Genomic DNA, 25026 nt, shown 5'->3' on the forward strand with positions numbered 1-25026 from the left:
ATATTTTGCTGTTGCTGTTTTTTTAGGAATGATGGGATCATTTTCGTTATGTCAGCTGCAGTATTCAGGCTTTTGAGTGTCTTTGATCATTGGAAAGAAACTGTTTATTTTCAGTAAGGATAAGGACAATATCTAAAGATCTAAATTGGGTCAGTTTTATAGAATTGAACACTTTCCTGGAATTTTCTCAGTCCTAAGAAACATTGCATACAAATGGTAGCCTTCTATAATCTTAAGAGCAGATTTTTAGGCCATTCATTGATTCATTGATTCATTCATTCTATTTGTATAGCCACATCATTTTTATGTGACTTTAGGCAGAGTAGAATCTGCCTCTAATCTTGCTGCTGAACTATAATTTTGAACCTGGCAGAAAAATATTGCATTAAATACAAACCGAATTGAATCAGATCAGTTTTGATTTTGTTATGCTCATGCCTATTTTTAAAAAATTTTTACAGCTCATGGCACATCACTAAAAAGAAAGGTGGCCCTCATTCGGAATAAGCCTACTGAACACACAATCAGCTTGTTCCACTTATACAGAAAATCTTATAGAGCCATCCTGTACAAAAGTGCCAAAAAGCAAAACTTTTAAAAAGTTAAAAGCACAGGACTGTCCTAAAGTGGATAATTGAATAAAATGGGATTTGACCTTTAATGTAGTTATATAAGGGATTGTAGCTAAAACTCAAGACATAGAATTAATAGACAGGGATTTTTCGAAGTTACAGATAGTCCTTGATTACAACAGTTCATTTAGTGACTGATCAAAGTTACAACGGCACTGAAAAACGTGACATGACCATTTTTCACACTTATGACCACTGCAGCATCCTCTTAGTCATGTGATCAAAATTAGGATGTTTGACGGGACTTCCGGTTTGAAGGGCTTCGGCGACAGACAGGAATCCGCGTTCTTGCGTGGTTTCTGCCTGGGCTCGCCGCTGGAGCGCCCCGAGCCGGCTGGTTTCAGGGCTAAGCCACCCCGTAGAGGTGGTGAAGAAGGGGGAGACTGCCAGCAGGGTCGAGGAGAGCTGCATCTCTCCTCCTCAGCTGGTCAAACTCCCTTTCCCGAAGGCGGTAGGAGCGGTGGTCAGAAATGGCCACCTCAAAGAAGTACTCAACCAGAAAAGAACATGCAAGAGGAAGATAAGAAGTGAAAGTTTTGGCTGACCGGGCTAAGTTGAAAAAGCAATAACCAAGGTACCCTGGAAATTAAATTTTACAAGAAATAACATTGCTCCCAAAGAAGAGTCGGAAGCAGTGAAAGAAAGTGAAAAGGGAAAGGTTTGGCTTTTTTTCTTCTTCTCTCTCCTTCCTTATATTGACAATTAAGAATAAGAAATTGGAAAAATCCGCTTTGGCATCAATAGGCAATTAAGCTGAAAATATAACTAAATGCCAAAGGGACAATAAAGATTTCTGGACATTAAAACCTTTTTCTTCTATAAGCAGGAAGGGAGAGAAAAAGAATAAGGGCAGGATCTGGAAGAGGGAGGAGACTGCCTGGACTTTAAAAGAATCTAAAGTAAAATTTCAATAAGACTTCTAAAAGATACATTTTAACTGAAACTTTGCAACTAAATAGTAACCCCAGGAAGAGAAAGTGGGGGGAAAAAAGAAAGAGCAAAAAGAAACAGTTTGTGTGTATTTGGATTACTTGGTGACTCTTGGATTTTTGGCTATTATATTTGAATGACTAAAATCAATCGGATGGTTGTTTAAAAATTTCTACAATGGCATTACTCTTGGATGAATTGAAAATGGAACTTAAAAAGTACAAAGAAGATGCACAAGAAGGGAACGGTTCCTTTGGCTTCGTTTTTCAATTCTTAGAAATGGAGATTTGGAACTGTGAGAAACAAGAAAAGACTGCAAAACAAGAAGACTGGGACAAAGAAGACACCATCTTTAATGAACAACACCTTTAATGAACAACATCTTTAATGAACTCTATGTGGGGAAGAAAAAGGAAAGGGGGGAAAGAAGATGGAGAATTTAAGACTTAAAAAAACAACCAAAGAAAAGAAAAATAATTCAAAAAATAAGTAGAATACTGGAAAGCAACAGAAAAGAGGAATACAGAAGAGGGAATGAGAGGTAGAGAGACAAAGGGGTAAAAAGGGGAGGGAGAAGAAGAGAGGGAAGAAGGAAAGGAAAAGAAGTTACAAAGGTCCGGAGCAAGATATAAAGAAACAGGACCTATTTAGAGATAATGGGTGAAAATCTAACTGAAAGGGGGATTCTGTAAAGGTACATGAGATTGTGTTGTTATATTTGAAATAGAAAAAACTTTAGAAAATTGGAAACAACATATGATTAGAGTGAGGGATAGAATGGTTACTGTAACTTACTGAAATGTTTGTGAACAAAGTAAATGAAATAAAATAAATGAGAAAATTGAATTAGGAAGGAATGGGAACATTTTAATTAGTCAATGTTTTATAAAATATAAGTGAAGAGGGGGGGAATTGATTATGGAAAGTTTATAATTGTTCCCATAGAAATATGATATTTAATTGAAAAGTAACGTGAAAAATCTTAAGACTTTAATGAATATTAATATTAATGATAGAATTGAATTGGAATGGAATGTTGTTTTAATTATATACATTTATAATTTTTTCTTTTTTTTAAGAATACTGTGTGTAGTTTAAGAATGTACCAAACAGAATCTGAATGGAAGCTATGTATTATATTGAGTGTTATAACTTTAGGGGAAAAATATAAAGGCGTCATACTCCAATCAGTAACTACAGGAGAAATTTTGTTTAATGAGAAAAGATAATAGACAATTGAAACAGGACAGACAAAAAATATAAATATAATGATTTGAATTGAGATGAAATAAATACAACAAAATTGAGGAAATTAAAAGAGGGGAGAAGCTATGTAGAAAATCTAAAATTGTTATAAGATATGGAATAGAATATAAAAATGAGCATGAACCTGAATTTGTGTCTGCACGAAGAAATGTAACCCGGGATTATGCTGCTTTCAAAAAAGATGTTTTAATATTGTTTCTTTTTGTGAAAACTCAAATAAAATTTACAAAATAAAAATAAAAATAGGATGCTTGACAATTGATTCATATTTATAATGATTGCTATGTCTTGGGGTCATATGATCACATTTTATGATTTTCTGATAAGCAAAGTCAATGGGAAAGCCAGATTCCTTTAACAACAGTGCTACTAACATTAACAACTGTAGTGATTCCCTTAACAAAGATGGCAAGGAAGGTCATAAAAGCTCATTTAACAACTGTCTTACTTAGCAAAGTAAATTTTGGGCTCAAATGTGGTTGTAAGTCAAGGAGTACCTGTGTATTTATAGAGGTTAGCTTTCCTGGGACTTTGGTCTAAGCTGTAAAACAAATCTCCTCACAAAAAAACCAAAACCCACTATTTTTTAAAATTTAGCCCAGATAAATTTAAAATCCAATATTTATTTATTTATTCCCTTCTTTAGCATGTTTTTAACCCTTCATTTTACACACACATACACAAAATACATACATATCCGTGTGTGTGTGTATATAAAATGCCTTTTGATCAGCAATGCAAGAAAGAAATCCAACTACTAACTACTTACACTATTGTAGGAAAGGATTGGGTTTATTGTTGAGGTTCTTGGTTTCACCAAAGCTCCATTTCTTGTTCCATCAGTTGAAACCTACTAGTTCCAGCATGATTATTTTTGTGGGGAATAACTTGCACATGACATCATAGAGTCGTTTTGAAGGGGGGGGGGACGACAATTGGAAAGGATTCATTACGTTGGATGGCAAAATTCTTTGTTATCAGCTTGGGCTAAATTATATTGCTGCACTCCCTTCAGTAGCCAGCCCACATACTACAGAATGGTTGTCCTCAGTGAGCCAGCTAAATAGGACAACATAGGCTTCTTAAGAAAATATCCTCCTGAAGAATAATTATGCTGAGCAAAACCTCTTGAGGACTCTTCAGAAAAATGAGCAGCGCCACACATGAACATCCCCACACACAAATGGCACAGTACTAAGTGCACTTTTCCTGACATCTTCAGCCTGCAGAAGCAACTCAAGTGGCCACCACGAATTAAATCCACATGAAGTGGCTACAATAACAGCTTTGCCTCTCATCAAATTGCACAATCTTAATAATAAGTGTTGATATCTTGTCCTATAGAGATTCAAAGTACCCTTTTCCAATCATTTCAACATTGGATTTTTTAACTTAAGAAATAATCTGTAGATCTTAGCATCATATAGCTTTGACATTAAATTTGGACGCAGAGCATAAACTATAGTCATAGCTTTCCAAGATAACAATGACGACAATGACAATAGCAGCAATAATGTAAAGCCACTTCTTTGCTTCTCCTCAAAGCTTTTTGCAGTTGATTATGGAAGGGTCAACCTTCAGTTGCTAAGGAAAGTGAAAAGCTATTATTTTTCTGAACATGGCCATCAGCCTCAGAGAAGATTTATACCAGTACCTTTCACTGAAATGTGTGACTGTCTTATGGCTTATTTAAATACATAGCAATTTTAGCCTTCGCTTACAGCCTAATTGAGATTAGATTAAAAGGAAGCAATTGACAGGACACTTCTTGAAAACTCAGGACTTTTTCAGGATTCATCTGCAGCTCACATAAGTCAGGAGCCAAACTTATTAGTAATCAAAAGATATTAGAATACAATATGCAATGAGATTTATATCTGATTTTTCTCCTCTTAATCTGTCAAAGACCACATGGGGGAACCTCAGATCAAATGGCAGTTTGAAGGAAGAAAAGTTGAGGGGAAGGCTACTTGCTGATTAGCAAGGAATTTATTTCAGATAAACTATAGTCTTGCTAGAAAGCTATAGAAATCACTAGGAAGTGATTGCAGAGCTACATCCCCTGCAGCTGGCCAATAAATTCATTTAACATCATACATGTTACAGGTCCATTTTCATTAGGAGCTTCAGGCAAGATTCAGACCTACTGAAACCAAACCAATATGAAAAGACCAGCAAGATATCATGGGTCCAAAAGAGGAGAAAAACTGCACCCTATTAACTAGATGTGTGATCAGGGAAGAGTTTAGTTGCCAGATTTATAGGAAGTGGTTGATCGTGAGAACAAAATTGGAATTCAAATTGTCTGTTAGGTCTTTATTAAAGAGCTAATAATTAAAAACCATACCAGTAGGATCTTAGCAGCTCTTAAATGCAAATATGAATGTCATTGTGACCCACTGAACTAAGCAACATAGGCTTAGGTTAAGCTAGTAAATTCATAAACTGGGTCAACGTTCTGAGAAATAGGATGTCAAACAAAATTATTTGAAATTTAGAATATCCATCTTCTTGTTGAATATTCAACTTCAATTTTATTTATTTGTGTCTCTTTATTATTTTTACAAATAACTCAAGGCAGCAAACATATCTAACACACCTTCCTCCTACTATTTTCCCCACAACAACCATCCTGTAAGGTGAGTTGGGATGACAGGTTGACTGGCCCAAAGTCACCCAGCTGGCTTTCATGGCTAAAGTGGTCATGGTAAACTCATGGTCTCCTACTTTCTAGCATGGTGCCTTAACCACTAGGCCAAATTGGTTCCTGGCCAATTGAGAAGACATTGGTTGTAATGCAAGTAAAAGCTAGGACCCCCTTTGACATGTTTCATTCCTTTTATGGAGCTTGACTCAGGCTTAAATCAGATTAACCTGATGATGCATACAAATTTAATACTCATCAATTAAACCTATTCACTGGAAGTGACCAAAGAAGGATGATGCTATAATGACATGCGAGATTACTCTTGAGACAGGTAAGAGCAAAAGCCAGATGAATGGTCATATAAGAGGCAGCTAGCCAACAGCAGAAATGTTGATGTGCCATATGTCTCAAAAGGATCTCTCCTTAGTTTCTTGGGCTGTAAAACCAGTAAAGATGAAATGTAGTTTCAGACTTGCAAAATTCTGGCAACCTTGTGACCAACCCCGTGTGACCACATGGACCACAGCATTCCAAGGTCTACTGTCTGCCAAAGTTTGCTTACATTCATCTTCATTGTGTCAATCACTCTGTCAAACCATCTCATCCTCTTCTATCTCTTCCTCCTTTTGCCTTCAGTCTTTCCCAACATCAGGGTCTTTTCCAAAAAGTCCTCTCTTCTCATTTGGTGGCCAAAGTAATTGAGCTTCAGCTTCAGTTTCTGTCCTTCCAAACAGCAACCAGGGTTGATTTCCTTTAGGACTGACTGGTTGGTTCTACCTGCAGCCTAACATACCATAAGAGATGCCAATTTTAAATCTAGAAAAGTTTTTTGGGGGTTTGTGGTTTTTTCAAGATCTATAAGAAAAGAGTCGCTCTACGAGTGAGTTGAGTGTCTGCAAATCAAATAAATAAATAAATGCAGGACCAGAACATTTTTCTTTCCTGAAGCATAAAATACTACAATTCCTACTTCTTCCCTATTGTCTGCATAAACAATTGGTTGACATTTATTTCAGTATTTCTTGTGCAATGCCAAAGTCCTCAATCCCCCAAGGGTTTTATGCCTGTGTTTTATGCCTGTGTCAGGACAGTGAGCCAACTTGTACAAACTTCTATCCTTTTGCAGAAGTGGATGACCAGAAACTCATAATGAATAATTGAGGATATGTTATTACCAGTCAAAAACTGTTTGAGGAGGCCACTGAAATCTGGACCAGTTCTAAGATATAATTATTCCATATCACTGAACAGAATGAAAAAGCCAACATGAATTATGGAACATTTTCCAAAGCTGTTATCAAGAAAGCATATACAGTTAGGCTTCATGCCAGTAGTTATTTTTATTTTAATCCTACAGAGATTTTGTTAAAGTTTGAAAACAACTAACTAATCTATATTTGCCTTTGATGAACAAGCAGGGGATTTTAGGTTCCCTTTTTGAAAGATTGCAGTTTAGGCCTGTGCAACTTCTTATGTTATAATAATAGGCAAATCACTACCTGACAATACCTGTAATTCTGCATAGAGATCTCTCTAGAAATAATACTGCACTAGCAATAATCGCAGTTAGATATGGTCTTCTCCATCAGACTATTCACTTCCAGGTAAACAGTAGTACTTAACCTCTAGAAAAGCAGTAACACATAATAAAACAAAAAAATTAAGATGAGGTAATATAACTAAATCAAGTTTACACCAATAATAATCATTATATTTTTAATATGTCATAACTTCTAGCCATCCAATTTCTTTTTACTATCATCCCATTCACTTTTCCTTCACAGTGTATATTTCATTTTCAAAAGGAGACTCAGCCAATTTACTTCTTACAAAAACATTCATCCCTCACAACAATATGCATGTTACATTCAATGTTTCTGCTAGCCTTTGTCTAATTTAAAATTTTCTCATACATTTTCCCCACTCTAACAAGCTTTCTATAAAGATAATACATTCAGCTGTTTGCTGAAGTTATTTTTCAAGTAATGTATTTATTTCAAATGCAACCACCTTGGACTCTGAGACATTAATTTATTTAAAATATAGTATATCCAATAGCACAGCTTCGTTTGCAAACAAAAGTGACATATATTCACATTTGTAACCAACATAGTTAATATCAGAAGCATTCCTTTATAATTATAAACTCTATAAATACATTAAAAAACAAGCACATATCACACACCCTTGCCTTAGTTCTAGAACAATATTAAACTATTCAAGCCAGGAATGGGATCCGACCGTATAACTACCAGTTCTGTCGCTCTGCGTCGCGTGAGTCGCATGAGTGCAATTTACAACCTGCTGAGCTGCCCAGACAGCTGAGCAGCGCTGCGTGCAAGTGCGCAGTGGTTAGAAAAGCCTTTTTTTCCTACTTTTTCAACTGCAGCTGTGTTGCGCAAAGCAGCTGCAGTTGAAAAAGCAGGAAATAAAGGTCAGTTAAGAGCCCAGGCGGGTGGGTGGGCCAAAACAACAGCAGACATAGAACTGGTTCTATATATGCTCTCTGTCTGCTGCTCTTCAGAACTACCGGTTCTACAGAGGTAGACAGAACCAGTAGAATCACACCCCTGATTCAAGCATACGATTGATTCTTACAAATGCTTTACTTCCGTCCTATAGTATTCTTATTTCATTTAATAATAAATTTTCAACTCCATACTTTATGCAAAACATCCCACAATTCAATCCTATTCACTTTGTTATACCCCTTTTTAGATCAACAATTGTCTAATTAATTTTCATTGTCAGTTTAATATAATTCTCAGGGAACAAAAGCAAACATCTGGTCTGCATCCCATCTGTTCAGCAGCATGTTCATGTACATTTATTACTATGATTCTTGTTGCATAGACATAGAATTGTTATGACCAATCAATAGCATGGTCATAGATGAGAAAAAATAATTTATTTTTAATAAACTCTGCATTGTACATCCAGTACAAAATGTAGCGTTTGAAATTGTCAAGTGAGATTATTTAAATCCAATGTTCTTAGATTACAAGAACTCTCTTGCAGTTTTTCACTCTTAAAGCAACCACTCTTAGCACAGTCAGATCTTATCTGTTATTCCCCTAAATCACATTCTATTAATAGTCCCCCTAAAACTTACTTCCCACCAGGAACAGATACTGCACAGCAAACTTCCCCACCTTAAAGTTCCTCTTCCTGCTTCAAATACAGCTCTCTTTTTTTCAAGGGCTACAGAAGACTTCAAAGTACTGTTTGAAGTTATGCTACTTGCTCCTCAGGCACCAGCAGTGGTCTCTGATCTTGTCTCATACTCATTTCAGTCCAATAAGCAAGTTCTTATTGGAGGAAGTTTCTTTGGAGAACATCATTCTCATCCAAGAAATTGTTTCTTTAATAGTGCAGAATTGAGAAAGAATTACCTGATATCCTACTTTCCATCTCTATTTTCCTAGTGTTATGTGGATAAAAAGAATAGTGCTAAAATAACTGAAAGCAATTCTCTTTGGGGCTATACAAGTGAAGACGTATAGTGTTGTTTTCAGTGGCTTTAAAAGACAGAGATATACATATAAGGTAAATTATTTCCTGTTGCTCAAATTTTATTTTTTATTTGTATTTATTTTGATTTGTCAATCACTTACAAGATAATAGGTATAAATATAAACATAGTTATGAATACATGAAATGGGTACATATAAGAAAAATAAAAGAAACAATAGGACAGGGACGATAGGCACGTTGGTGCGCTTATGCACGCCCCCTACAGACCTCTTAGGAAAGGGGTGAGGTCAATAGTAGACAGTCTAAGGTTAAAGTTTTGGGGGTTTGGGGAAGAAACCACAGAGTCAGGTAGAGTATTCCAAACATTGACCACTCTGTTGCTGAAGTCGTATTTTCTGCAATCAAGTTTGGTGCGGTTAACCTTGAGTTTGTATCTATTGTGTGCTCTTGTGTTGTTATGGTTGAAGCTGAAGTATTCATTGACAGGTTGGACATTGCAATGTATGATTTTATATGCCATACTTAGATCAGACCGAAGACGGCGTAATTCAAGGTTTTCTAGGTCTAGAATTTCAAGTCTGGTGGCATAAGGTATTCTACAACGAGTAGAGGAGTGGAGAACTCTTCTTGTGTATTCTACTTTTGCCTGCCTTTTACCCTGTTTTGACACTTGACTGCTTTTCATGCTTGCTCATATTTAATAAACAAACATCAAGCTATATTTTCACTGGCTGGGCTATAGACGTGTGTGCTTGTTCCAGTCTGAATATAGACATTGACTGAGAACAGGCTGAGCAGAAATTGAACTGAAAACTGCCTACGATAATTGCCCACAATAATTTTCCAATACTTCCTAAACTCTGCTCTTTTCACAAGTTGGTAGCTGATCTACTGTCAACCATTTAATTATCATCAAGGAATCTATAATACACACTTTGCTACTTCACCGTAGGCATCTCTTCAGTTCTGATTATACCCAAATGTGTCAAAACACTTTGCAATAGCTACTTTAGCTCATTTTATCAGATACTTTTTTATTTAATTAATGATGTATGTCTTGATTTTGTATTCTGGGAGTATAGCCATCTTAAATCAACTTTGGATTGCCTACAATCAATAAAACTATATATGTAATCATAAAACAAATAAAAAGAAACAAAAACATTAAGAAAATCAGAAAATCCCGGTGCTTTGATTGTATTTTCTTATTTACTCCTCATTCTCATGTCATTTGGAACTTACTCTATCCCAGCACCTAGGACAAGAACTAGGCCTTAAATGCTTTCCAGAAGGATAAAAGGGTACATGTATGTTGGAGCTCAGTGTGATGGGATATTCTACAGGCCAGGGGCGGCAGCAGAGAAGACATACTTCTGAACAGTGGTGGGATTATTATTATTTTTTACTGTGGACGTGGCTTGGTGGGCATGGCAGGGGAAAGATACTGTAAAATCTATGGTCAGAGGTGGTATTTGCCAGTTCTTCTAACTACTCAAAATTTCCGCTACCTGTTCTCCAGAACTGATCAGAACCTGCTGAATACCACCTCTGCTTCTGAGGACCCACAAAGTGAATATTTAAGGGAAGAGACCTGGCCTGTATATACCCTCTCTGCTCTGGTGGGATGGGCTTGAGGAAGAGGTAGTCCTATAGACAACCTGGTTTCGTGCTGTGCATGGCTTTAAAGATGGTAACCAGCATTTTGAATTACACCCAGAACAAAATGAATCTAGGGGTAACCAACACAGCATTCTGGATCAATTGTAACTTCTGGATGATCTTTAAGGACAGCCCCATATATATGGTCCTGTAGAAATCTAAATGGAAAAGAACCAACTTATGAGTGATTATGAGCAAGGCCTTCTTAGTCCAAAAAAGATGGAATTGGTGCACAGGATGGATCTGTAAACCAGTGTGAATTTATTTGTTAGATTTTTATGCCATCTTTCATACACACTTCATAGTGATGTATGCATCACTATTTTTCCCCATAAAAACAATTCAGTGAAGTACATTGGGTGGAGTGGACTAAAATCCGGCTCTCCCTAATTCTAATCTGACCTCTTAACTACACTGGGTATACACTGTACTGGTCTATATTGTATGTAAATCAAGCTTCATGTGACATATTCATTTAACAAAATTGTACTCAGTGCACTCCTCTAAAACCAGTACTTGTCTTCAAAGCATTGGAGCAGAGTGTCTGCACTGCTTCAAGACAGATATATAAAGGGATTGCTGTGGTGGCTCATTTTCTTATTATTAAATTTATATGCCACTCATCTCACTATCCAAAGTGACTCTTGTGTCCTCCAATGTTTTGATTCAGGATGTTGACTGGAGCAATTTAGTGTTCCACATCAAGCCATGCTGATAGCTGTTATGATCTGGATTGACGTGGTACATGGATTAAGTAATGCTGCTTCTCATCACTTGAACACATTGTAACATACTTGGTTGTATTCACTGTGTTAATAGCAACTGGATATAGCTAGAACTGATAAGTTTCAATAACACAAGCAAAACTAGGCTTGGGATGTCTTAGAATGCATTTCCTTTGAGTAATTAACTATCTCTTAATTCCATCCTAACCCACATTGAGTTTGTTTCCTAAGAAACCATTGTCACATCAAATCAAGAATTAGATGAAGACCAGATGAATAAAAACTGATTGTCCAATTATGCTTATATGGACTTGAGAATCTCCAGCTGATCTCATCCTGGAAGAATTTAAGGGGAGGGATGGGGACAGAGCAGCATTCCAGCAGTATCAGACTCTAAATTAATCCATTGGCCAACTAAGGCATTGCTGATTTTTTTTCCCAATATCATAAGTCACCTGAGATGTAGGATACAAATGCTTTTCAAGTTCTAATTGAGTTAACAGGGACTAAATCATAGATCACCTCAAGCCAAACTATGGATTTTTTAAAAAAGGTGTGCTTGGACAAAAACAACAGATTTTGGGACCCAAAATATAATACATACCCTGCCAGGCTAATGTCTTCTCCACAAACCATAGATATTAATCAGAATTAAATTAAGAAAATTTGTAGCATAATCATGATAAAAATTAGGAAACAATAAACAAATTGCAAGAGAGATAAAATTGAATATATACATCTAAATCTACATACACATGCACACACACACACATTTATGTGCTTGTGTCTGTTTGCATACGTGTATACACACACACACACACACACACACACACACACACACACCACCTGCCTTGTACTACCTAATCAGTATTGCAGAAAAATACACTAAAAGAAATTGAATCTCAATAAATAGCAGTGCTTGTTGGATCAATCAAATTTAGACCTTACAGGTCTAACGTAAGGACTGCAAAAATGGCAGAATGTGTTAACCCATTTCACTTTATAAACATTGTCTTGACAATAAATCAATGAAAGCAGCAGCATGTCAAGGGAAATAGACTATATCCCCATATTTTGTGTAAAGCTATTATTTGCAATTCCTTCAGGTCCCTAGGTGATATGAATTGAGACTCCCACTGATCCATGTGAAGAATTTAATTGCTCTGGGCACTTTCCAGTGTCCCAGATATTGGCTAGTCTTAAGACTTGAAACTCAATGCTAAATAAAGAGGACATTGGGACATCATAATGGAAAGCACCAGAGATGCCTTCAACTGTTCCGTGGGGCTTAGGTCATTTTTCAGGTGGCTCTGAAGGGAAATCTCGTAATACCACAAGAGAAATTATGGACAATACAAAATTCAATCTGTGCCTTTCCTAGTGGCAATAGTTACACGCAAAAGAAAAAGTGAGATAAACAATAAAAATGGGAAAATCTGCATTTAAAACTTTATTTCTTCCTTTGATCTGCAAAATATGTGGAAAAAACGCTGAGCCAAGATCATGGCTAGTTGGATCAAGAAAAGTGAAACCAAGAAATCAAGAACTTTTGCATCCAAAAAGAGATCAAACTGTAGTACGTGGATTATAAATCTAATTTCATTGATATGAAAGCCCCTAAGATTTAGATAAGCTTTTGTTGCCTTGTAGATTTCATTGTCTTTATTTGTCATAAAGAATTTGAACTGAAAACTGGAACAGAAGGAATATTCATGTCAAATCCTAAATAGGCAATAACTGATATATAACTGATAGCAATAAAATCCCAAGTAACTGATAGCAATAAAATCCCAAGTAACATCACTCATATGTCATTAACCATGATGGTAAGCTAAACTCAATGACCTAGAAGTTTAATAGAAAAATTAAGCACTGGAGATCTTTGGCTTCCAAAATATGATTTTTAAAAAATGTCATCCATGTTTACAGACTATGCTTTAATATTAAGCAAATCCCAGGTTTATGAGATCTGCTTCATTTTGGATCCATTGCACTGGTGGGATTCAATTTTTTTTAGTACCAGTTCTGTGGGTATGGCTTGGTTGGCGTAGCGTGGTTTGATGGGCGTGGCAGGGAAGGATATTGTAAAATCTTCATTCCCTCCCCACTCCTGGGGAAAAGTTACTGAAAAATCCCATTCCCACCCCATCCCATTAACCTGTTTTCCAGCTCTGTTCTCCTGTGCAGGGCAACAAAAGAAGACCCAGCAGATCACCTGGGACTCGGGAGGCAGAGAATAGATGGGGGCGGGGCCAGTCAGAGGTGGTATTCGCCGGTTTTCCAAACAACTCAAAATTTCCTCTACCGGTTCTCCAGAACTGGTCAGAACCTACTGAATACCACCTCTGATCCACTGATCATGGAGCCTTGTATAAAAGACATGTACAATTAAAACATTCTGATCCCAAGGTATATTTTTTTCCTGAGTAGTGGAAATGAAAAACCTCAGTCCCTTCACTCGACAGCTACATCTGATATCATTCAAATAGATGTCTCTATAGATGCAACATAATTTCTTCTTGCTTTTCCTCTTCTTGCAATCCTTCCTGTATATTTTCTGAATTGTTCTTAGAATTCTATTATGTGGAAGATGTCAGTTCCATAAGAGGATAAACATGAATTTTTTAAAAACCTAAAAGTCCAACTTTGATCATTTTAAGAGTACAATTTAGGTTGTGGACAGTTATTATATAGCTGATATTGTTAAATAATATTAGAACATAGAAATTCTTACAAAATCGCTGACAATCAATCAGATCTTCCTTTAGATCCAGAATTATCTAATGTCTGCCCTAAATATAACCCAGACAAATCTTCTCTTTTGTCACACCCTCCCCAAGTTTCCTCTCTTCTGATTTTTGTAACATTTGAAGAATACTGACCTGTAAATTACTCATTAAATAGAAGTCCTGAAGTGCTTTTGCTCTTAATCATTAATCACTATGTTGGAGAAAATAAAAAGATCAGCGGGTTTTCTGAGTTTAATGCTGCCAAATAGCTGTATGACTATAGATTTGCTTCTAGTTACTGGATTTCCAACTGATTCTCACTTAGGTTAGAAATATTATAATGGTTATAATCTCCCAACATGGACTCTCCTGTTTATCTCCAGCGGCTGAAATACCAAGTGGTGCTTCAGTCCAGTACTAAATCAGAAGCTTATTTTAAAAAATGACATTTTCTGGAATGTAGCATGTTCAAGTATATGTTATCTAGACTCTGGATATAATAAGGCAGACAAATTTTCATAATTTAAAGAATATCTTTGACAGCATAAAGTCTATTTAGTGAGCTACAGTTCCCTTTTATTTAATTTTACTTTTTTTCTCTTGTGAAAGATAATATTCAGAAATGTAGAAACCATGATTCCAAGTTCCGTGCATTAAGTCATTACCCCAAACAATATAGAAGCTGAGGTTCTGATCAATTTTTTAAATATATTTCCTCTCCTAGTCCACTTGATGGAATTGTTTTTGCTTCCTTCTTTTGTGTGCAGATTATTGTTATTTTTTATTATAAGCCAATCTTACATTTAAGAGGGAAATTACTCACTCTGATTCCATTCCCCTTGCTACATCTCTCCTTCAAGGATGTTACCATCTGCTTTTCTTCAAGCCTCGATCTTCCTCCAGACAATCTGCCGGTGCTTCCTCCATTGGTGACCTCCTCAGCCTCTCTTCTCTTCTGCTTTTGCTGCAGAAAAAACACAACAAGAGACAATCCTATTATTGTGTAATGGGCTTCAGTAGGCAAGCACCAGACCAGCATAGACCAGCATAGCTGCAACAGCATTTATTGACTCAAGACTGGAACTGAGGAACTGCAGGCAAGCAGGGTTGCCAGATCGCAGCTTGGCTCTGCGGCCAAAACTCAAGTCAAAATACGGCCAAATTCGGCCAAATTATTTTCTCTCACGGCCAAATTTTCTGGCCAGATTTTTTTATGCAATATAACATGAGGATATTTTGTTTTTTGTTTTTTTAACTGTTTTAACTGTTTTTAAATTGTTGTTACATATTTAGAAATAAGGCTTGAGGGGGGAAGAAGCACCCCAGAGGAAGAAAAAAAAGAGAGGAGCAGCCCCCCCCCATCGGTCCATTGCTGCAAAGCAGCTGTTAGGCTCCCACCGCAGCAAACCAGAACTTCCGCATTCAGCGTTCAAGGAGTGGGCGGGGCGAGAAAAAGACCCCGCCCCACAAGCAAGGAAGCGCACCGAGCTCGCGCGCGCTCCCTCAGAGGGGGAGGGGGGAGGAGGAGGACTGTTGAGAGGACGTCACATGCCACGGGCGGAGGAGCCTCACGGCGCTGATTGGTCCCCTTTTGAGCTGAGGGGGGCGGAGTCCAGGGGCCGGCGCTGTCACAGCCGCTTCTCGCTCCCTCCGCCCTTGCCCGCCCCTTCTTTCCAAGTCATGTGCCCGACGCCTGGCAGAGGCCCTTGTTTATAAACTTTTTCCTCCGGGGGGGCCAAGGACAATCTGACAGTCATTTTCATGCGAATATATTGTATTGAAAACCGGTATTCGGCCAAAATTTCGATTTCACGGCCAAGCAACTTTCATATGGCCAAATTTCCAGCCAAATATATTTGGGCGGAGACATGATTTTTTTTCACGGCCAAACAGATTTCTATACAGCCAGATTTCTCGAATTTGGCCGGAAAAACGGCCAGATGGCAACCTTGCAGGCAAATTCCTGTAATTTATACTCTGGGCCCACAGGGTCTTACCCAATCATAATGCTTGAAAATTATAAATGTTCAAAGTTTCCCTCCAAAACAGTTGGAGCTAACAGTGAGGGATTCAGCCAATTCGCACCAATTCGGGAGAACCGGTTGTTAACTTTCTGAGCAGTTTGGTGAACTGGTTGTTGGAAGAAATCATTAGGGCAGAGAACCAGTTGTTAAATTATTTGAATCCATTTATTGACTCAAAACTGGAACTGAGGAACTGCAGGCAAATTCCTGTAATTTATACTCTGGAATTATACTCCATAGGGCCTTAACCAATCATAATGCTTAAAAATTATAAATGTTCAAAGTTTCCCTCCAAAACAGTTGGAGCTAACAGTGAGAGTCATCTAAAGGTTAGTTTCACTTTAGGAGGCTCACACAACTAAATACATTCAATACATAACACCCATGCTTTCTCCTTTCTTCCTTTCCCTGGTTTGGTTGTTTTTACTTGGTGTCTTTTTCAGAGGCAGAATATATTTCTGATGTTGCTTTTTTATCTATTTATGCAGCCTCTTTTCAGCCTCTCTTCTTTCTTTTCACCCTGTTATTAATATTATTCATCCTCCCTCTCTCCCTCCCTCTCTTTCTTTCTTTCTTTCTTTCTTTCTTTCTTTCTTTCTTTCTTTCTTTCTTTCTTTCTTTCTTTCTTTCTTTCTTTCTTTCTTTCTTTCTTTCTTTCTTTCTTTCTTTCTCCTCCTCCACTGTCTCTCTTACAGCTCACTAGATTTTACATCCTAAAAATTCTTTTGAGTTTTTTTTATTTTTCTACTTACTCTTTACCCCTTTAACCCACCACTCTTGTCCCACCGTGCTTGAAAATCTCTATCACTAATTTCCTGATTGAGCCCCATTGGTTTCATCCTTTGTTAATTCTGCCTTCTTGCAACAAACCTCCAAATAGCAGTTTCTTAGCAGCCTCTAATTATACATCTTTGCAGATTTATACATTATTGCTGCCTCTTGGTAAAATATAACCAAGTTAGATTTAACTTTATAACTTTTAACTATTACGCCTCATCCCTTACCGATGGAGGAGCACCAGTACTTTTTTTTCCTTCGTCACATCACCCCAAATCAGGGTTTCAAGTAATCTGATCAGACAGGCTGCCGATATAGTGAACATTTTGCAGCCAATTTGACCCCAGTCTTATAATTAAGAACCACTCAGTTCAAATGGCTCATAGCCCATTCCTCAAAATTTCCAAAGAATACTATTTTTCTGCACAACATGACAAAGTACAAGATGCTGATGAAAGCCATCAGTTATAATCAGCATGATGAGGAATGAAGGGACCTGCAGTTCCAGACTGTATTGTCTGGAGACTAATATGTATCCACCCTCTAGGAGTCATATGTAAAATGGTGTGTATGATGCACATTAACCTGATTTACTATTCATTTATTAATTGTATCAAAGAAGAAGTGAGAAATATACCCATCAAGACTACATTGGCAACATAGAACATATCTCACTGTTAAGTTGGCAGAAACCTTGGGTACAATGCTAAATTAAATAATGTAATGCTAAAATTAATGTATTAATATACATTACAAAAAAATCTGTATGTCTGGTTTTCAAGGTGCATTATTAATTAATTAATTAATTGAATATTATTCCAAACAACCAGAAAACATTTGGGAGATAGGTACCTAAATTATGGTATCAATCAAGGAAATTATTACAAATTAAGATACCTGCCTATCCAAAAATATTTATTTATCTACTCATTATCCAGTAGACCATGAGATGATTAATGAAGGTGAAGGTTGACTTAGATCATGAGTGTCAAACTTGATTGCATCATGTGATGTCATGTGATGTATTGTGACGTTTTTTGCCTTTGTGGAGCCGGGATGGGCGTGTCCTACCAATGGGCTACCAGTTTGACAGCCCTGACTTAGATCATAGGCTATGTTAATTGCTTTTTCCCTATTTTCTAAATTATATACATCATAATGACAGGACAGGTGTATACTGCCAGTATTATTAGAATGCTAGCTCAAATGCAATGTATTACGGGAAGTGACATTAATAAAGGAAACCAGGCCATCAAAGAACACCACTGCCAGACCCTATCAAAGCTGACACCAGGCAGAGCATAGAAAAACTCAAAGAAATAGTGCAGGATCAGAAGATGTGGAGAGACTTAGCCCATAGAATCGCCAAGAGTCAGACTCGACTTCATGGGTAACATCATCATCATCATCTTTATAAAGTTGATTCACACATCACAAAAGTCATTTTTGCTAATGGATCATCACTTTGAAGATAACTCAAACAATGTAAACTTCAAGATATGAAGTTGGAAAGTAATGAATAGGCATGCCAAAGGAGAATGATATATTGATGATAAGTTGTCATAATGCCAGGCCTTATTAATAAAGAATATGAATATGAGATGCTGGTATAGATTTTATTAAATGGGAGGACGACAAATAGTGTGTAGTTTGAATACAATTTTATTATACCTCCCCCCTCCGCCTTGTATTTCAAGGCAGGGAGCATGGATAGCTCTAACACATTTCCACCGTGCTTTCATTTTGGGCTGCTACCTGGATAGGGTACTTTTGTCTGTCAAATGTCTAGCCGTTATTTGGACAGATTGTCAAACTTCAATTTTCCAAATATTTAGCTACAATTGTTACAAAATGTAGCAGTTAGCCTGCTAATCAAACATGCTATCAAGATCATGTTCCCCCAATATTGAAAAACCTGCCTTGATTGACAGCTGTTTTCTGGCTTCAGTTTAAAGTGATGGTTTTAAGTTGAAGCCCTAAGTGGCTTAGGTCTGGCTGTCTAACAAATCACTTGTCGTGTTATGTTATGAACCTGCTCTGTTATTAAGATCTATAGGCAAGGCCATTCCGAGGACACTCTCCCTTGCAGACATCCATTAGTGAGCTAAGCACGAACAGTCTTTTATCATTTGGCTCCTAGAGTGGAATATACCTTTCATTAGAGTTTCCTATTGCTTGCATCCATACTGGACATCCCTCCTTTTAACCAGGGCTTTTTTCAATTACTCTTACAATCTTTATCATGGATTTTTATATTGGCTGTATTGTTGATTATCTATATACCGTTGTAAGGTTATTTCATGTTGATTTGTGCTAATAGGTAGCCCTTGACTTACAACCACAGTTGACCCAAAAGTTTCTGATGCTACGTGAGACAGTGATTGTGAGTTTTGCCTCATTTTATGACCTTTTTGTCATAGGGGAAAAGTGAATTACTGCAGTGGTTACGTTAGTAACACCATGGTTAAGTCAATCTGCCTTGCCCTGTGGGATGGATTACAAAAGGGTGGGATACAAAACAAACACAGTCACAGAAAACAGGTGAAGCCCCTTTTATTCCTTCACTTTGCTTCCAAGCTCCGAATATCCTTGACGGAAGACAAAAAAACTCCCACACCAACAGTTACAAGAAGGAGGGAAAAAGCAACACAAACCAGGCAAGATAGGCTGGAGGACGTCCACAGAGAACAGAACAAACACTGGGAAGGACACCAAACTCAGAGAGGAACCAAAGACTAAAGATATTTCCATGCTTTGTTTCCAGCATTTGCCCGTATGCATGTCCGTCCTCTTATTCAGTTGTCACAGCTGCAGCCCATGAAGAGGATCAAAGCCCTCTCCTCCCGAGGAGACCTTGTCTCTCCCTTATTCTCTCCTCCCTGCGTGCCCTAGGCTGGAGAGGGGATGGGCCTGGATCCTCCTCTGACTGCCCAGCTGGCCTCTGCCCTTCCTCCATAACCTCTGGAGCCACACTTCCACTCCCTGTCGGCTGTTCCTCCTCTGACTCAGAGTCAGTCTCCACCAGGGGCACAACATGCCCATTGAGTTTGCTTGTCAGGAGGTCACAAAAAGTGACCACATGATCCTGGGACAATGGAACTGTCATAAATATGAGCCAATTGCCAAGCATCCGAATTTTGATCATGGGGATGTTGCCACAGTAATAAGTGTCAAAAATGGTCATAAGTTACTCTTTTCTATGCTATTGTAACTTTGAACAGTCACTAAAGAAATGGTTGTAAATCAAACTTTTACTTTGATGATCTCTACAGAAGTGTGTTATAGTAATATTAGGAGTAAGCAAATCTTCTTGTCCTCTAGTAGTGTGTACAATTCAAAATCTAGTTAATAATGACCTCTCATTTTCAGGTTCCAGCTCAACAAAAATACATAGTTGTTAGCACAGAATAATAATTTACCCAGGGCTTTTTTAAAAAGAAGAAAACCAAATCTCAATACATTTATGCCTGCTTTGTGTTATTCACTATACTACTTTTTTCCTTTTTTTTTTTTTTTGCTTTTCAGTGTTTTAATCAACACTTGTCACAGGACTTGTCCAGTTCTGGCTTTGCATTCTATCGAATGCTTCTCCACGATTTTCGATGGCAGCATGTGTTCTTTCATGCAATGATCTTTCTTCAGAACTGATTAGCACCTGTTTTGCTGATGGATCTCCTTGCCAACTCTAATAGCTGAGCTAATTCCTCTAAGGGAACACATGTCTTTGAACATGCTGATATAGATTGACATAGTAATGATTTTAATGTGCTGATAATTTAATAATGCACTAAACATGGCTCTGTCCTGGGTGATTATTTGTCAGCTGGCCCTGCTATTTAGCAGCAGTGTTAACTGAAAGATATTTTAAGCAGTGACACATTATACTTATTTATCTGAATGTGCTCATCAGTTCCCATTTTTCTTCTTCTAAGTGATTGGCAGCAGAAAATTACTAATTTATGTAGACAAAAGGAGACATGTGATATTTTAAATTATTTCCATTACAGGGAGAAAAAACATATTTTACATTCTCGGAATCCAAAATGTAACATAAATATTCTAAAAAAAAAAAAAAACTTGCTCGCTAAAAACAAATATTCCTGGGAAAGTTAAATGAAGCTAAGTATTGGAAAAATTATGCAATGATTTAACAGTGAGAAGTCTATATTCCTTTCAATCTGCTCCCTGGATTGCTCCTAAGATCATTTAGGATAGTGGTGGCTAACCTTTTTGGGCTCCCGTGCCGATAATTGTGCGTCCACTTGTTTGCTCATGCTCATGTGCCATCACCCAGAAGGCAATGCATGTGGGCACCTCCTGCGCATGCGCACATGACCTGCGCTGCGCGCTTCTGCGCATGCGTGCATGACCCCTGCATGCCGCGTGCTTCTGTGCTTAAGTGAATGTCTCCTGCATGCCACTGCAACATTGCGCATGCACATCAGTTACCCAACAATCAGCTGGCAGGTGGGCGGCATGCACGCATGCGCAGTAGACGTTTTCTGGGCAAGGGCTCATGTGCCGGCAGTAATGGCTCTGTGTGCCACTTCTGGAACGCATGCCATAGGTTCACCACCATGGATTTAGGATGTGGTTCACCTAAATTTCCTCCAGGGCAAGCATAGACCACTCATTACTATCCACTGTGGATTTAGTATGACTACGAAAATTGGCTTCTTCTATATTGTCAAGTTCTGAGAACCTTAGAATGATATCCATACTGAATTGATATAATTTTTATTAGCTTTGTCAAATATTCAGAGTATCATTAGATGTGTTAGGCTGGAGTCTTGCAACTTCCATTAAATAGGTCACAATAACAAGCAAATTAAAGGTTGCATTTTAAAAGAAAATAATGTACAAATCAAATAGGTTGCAAATAGGTAAAGCTTTCAAATGCAGCTTTTCCATAACTGAATACCAAGAAGGTCAGCCAGATACTGTCCAAGGGAATCAAGAATAAGAAAAATAGACAGAGAAGAATGAGTCTATTATAACCTTTGATTTGAGGCCATTTGGTCAAATGACTATCTTTAAATCCAAAGATCCAATTAATTTAATCCATAGAATCAAACCATATTCCTTTGAACAGATTTGTTGATCTAGTTGCATGAATGAAGATGCATGAATGAAGGGCATGATTGTCATTAATTTTCTGGTTTTCCTATTTGGGGCTTTTAGTTCTGCTTGAGTCTAGTCCACTATTTCAGTTGTGTATCTAATGACAACACACTTCTGCAAACACCATGCTAACATCAACACAGCAGGAAAGTTTGTTGAATGTGCATTCGGGCCTGATTTTTCTTCACAAATGAACCAACAGTACTTCATTTGCACAGCAACCCATTAGATTCTGTCCCTTCCTTGTTTGTAGCACTATTCATCTTGCCACATGAGCCCAAGATTCAGGGCAATTTTAAAGGTCCCTAATAATTATGAACCTGTTAATAGCTGCCCTGTCTTAATATCAAAAAGGAAGGAAGGAAGGAAGGAAGGAAGGAAGGAAGGAAGGAAGGAAGGAAGGAAGGAAGGAAGGAAGGAAGGAAGGAAGGAAGGAAGGAAGGAAGGAAGGAAGGATGGATTCAACCTTGAGATAATATGACTGTACTCACTCATTTTTTGGACTTGAACATTATGTTAAATTATAAACCAATTCAAGCTATTGAATATATGTTGTAGATTAACAACAACTAATGTTACTATTAATTACTTGCATTATTTGCATGTTAATGTTACTTGTTATGCTATGCACATACTTTCTGACCTTAAATATGTTATGCCAATACAGCCTTCCACCTCACCAGAAATCATAAACATCAGCTTGTACTCTGTTGGTTCTGGAACTTTGAGTATGGTAGAGACTACCATACTAGACCAGTGATTGTATTTTAGTTGGTTTGATTTGCTTTTCCTCTTAAGGGTTCTCAAGCTATAGCTCTCAACCAAAGGCAAATCACCACTAAAAGTGCCCTCAGAATGGACTGAAACTAGAAGAACCTTTGTCAACTATTTGTATGAACACACGGAGGATTTCATACTGTGTAAAGAATGGGAAGTGACCGATTCCTCACGTTAGACACAGTGGTAATCTTGTGTTTCTTAACTTCTAGAATAGTACTTGGTTATGGCCTCTAGAGTAACCCCCTAGAGATATTCTTCTGAAGGGAACAGAGGTTCACATTTGATAGCCAACAGAACAACAATGGCAATAGACCTCTTTGTCTCCCCTTTAAAGCTTTTCTAGGCCTAAAATATACTATAGTTTTTGTTAAGTTTGGAGAATAATGGAGACCAGACATCTGACCAGTGACTTCAATTCTTTAATAACAGTAGATAGACAGAACAGAGCAAGAGCTATGGGCAGCAGTAACCCTTTTATAGGGTTGGCTGCTACCCTATTAACCAATAATATGTGCAACAAGTTCAACTAATACCCAATAAGAAGTGTCCTAATATTGGCCAATCAGGGACTTGTTATGGACCAATCCTTGTTCATTGTTTAAGGACCAATCAGGTGTGCAGGCTTTCAAAACCCGCTTTGCATTTGGCTTAGTTACTTTTTATTGATTCACAACAGTTTTGTTTGGGCATTAACTTTAGGTTGAATGAGTTGAACTTAAATAAATCAGCCTTGGTTGCTTCTGCTAGCGTTTCTGTTCTATTTTTGTATGTTTAAGCCCGAACAATGAATTATTATTCATGCATACAAATGCCATTTTTGAAGATCATGTTTATTTTGTATTATTTTTGTGTTTGCAGGAAATGAGCAGGCTGAGCTGGAGGGTCGGGTTAAATGAATAATCAGTTTGGAGTTATTGCGCAGCCACAGGAGGCCCAAGTCCAGTAAAAAAAAAAAAGAAACATGAATTCTGTTGATCCTTATCTAGAGCTGATTTGCTTGGACTGTCTGTTGGTTGTTCAGATTCTTGTGTCTAGGTGGCAAGAATAAATTCTCAGTGCTTTGAACTCAATTCCTGCTCATAGTAATGTGCACCTGATGATGGTATACTAGAGCAGAGGTCTCCAACCTTGGCAACTTTAAGACTTGTGGACTTCAACTCCCAGAATTCTCCAGCCAGCTCTGCTGGCTGGAGAATTCTGGGAGTTGAAGTCCACAAGTCTTAGTTGCCAAGGTTGGAGACCTCTGTACTAGAGGACGATTGCCTTCGTACTAGAAACCAGGGAACCGAATAGTGAGAGTTTTAAACAGAGACAGCAAGAGGAGAAGGATCTGAAGGCCTGCCTGCCCCCAATTATTTCACACTGTTGGGCAGAATAGGTGGGTTCTGGGTCCCTTCAGTTAAATGTTGCCATCTTGCAAGTGTGAAGGAACATGCCATCTCTGTCACAACACCTGCCCCCTGGAACTGCATCCCTGTACACACACACACACACACACACACACACACACACACACACACACACCAAGATGAATGCAACTCTTACTCTTCAAGTGTATTGTGAAAGTCCCATCTCTTCTCAGGCCCGGGAGTAGGGTATTTGTGGAGACTTGGGCCTTTTTTCCCCCCGGAAGTTATTTACATGGTCCTGTCAGGCGGTTGTGTTCTTTCTAAAACTATGCATCCTTTTAAAATGTGTAATATGCCCAGAGTCTTTTTAGAATCAGGTAGCCTTGAAATTCAATAAATAAATCAATATTCATGTAAAAAAATTATAAGCTACATTTTAGATTAAATTTTCCCTCATACTGTTTCCCACCAATTTGGATAGTTATAAAATGGACATATTTATGAACAATATATTGAGTAATAGCTTCTGGATATATTGGCTATAATTAATCTCTAGCTCTGAACATTATTTGTTGAGGAACATGAGTAGAATTATATGATTGCAATCATATCCTGGTTTGGTTGTTCCAAGGGGTCTAACTTATCAAAATCATAATAGAGCCATAGAATCACCAAGCTGGATGAAAACTTTTAGGTCACTGCTCAGTGCAGCAATTCAGATAAAAGCTTCCCACAGGTACCTGTCCATCCTCTGGACACCTCAGGTGAAGAGAACAAAATACAGGATTAGAGAGGTTTCTCTCTGCTCTATGTGAGTCTTTGTATCTTTTAACGCCATATTCTCTAAGCATTTGCAAAAAAAAAGAATCTGAATGCCTATTATTTAAGAATCAGGAAGCACTGGTGAGCCAAA

General features: G+C 37.7%; 1 long non-coding RNA gene across 1 annotated transcript in view; it reads right to left on the reverse strand.

Moving 5' to 3' along the window:
* Positions 1 to 5972: 5972 nt before the first annotated feature.
* The window catches only part of LOC148133180 (uncharacterized), a 60047-nt gene continuing 40993 nt past the window's right edge, over positions 5973 to 25026 (reverse strand). Inside the window, exons 2-3 of the long non-coding RNA XR_015747180.1 lie at positions 14864 to 15026; positions 5973 to 6368 (exon numbers count right to left, since the gene is read on the reverse strand). This is a non-coding gene — a long non-coding RNA (uncharacterized LOC148133180). The remainder of the gene's footprint in view (positions 6369 to 14863; positions 15027 to 25026) is intronic.

Source organism: Notechis scutatus, chromosome 1, assembly GCF_049901735.1.
Source record: "Notechis scutatus isolate UNSWTSFEM ecotype Mainland chromosome 1, rNotScu1.2, whole genome shotgun sequence".
Lineage (NCBI taxonomy): Eukaryota > Metazoa > Chordata > Lepidosauria > Squamata > Elapidae > Notechis > Notechis scutatus.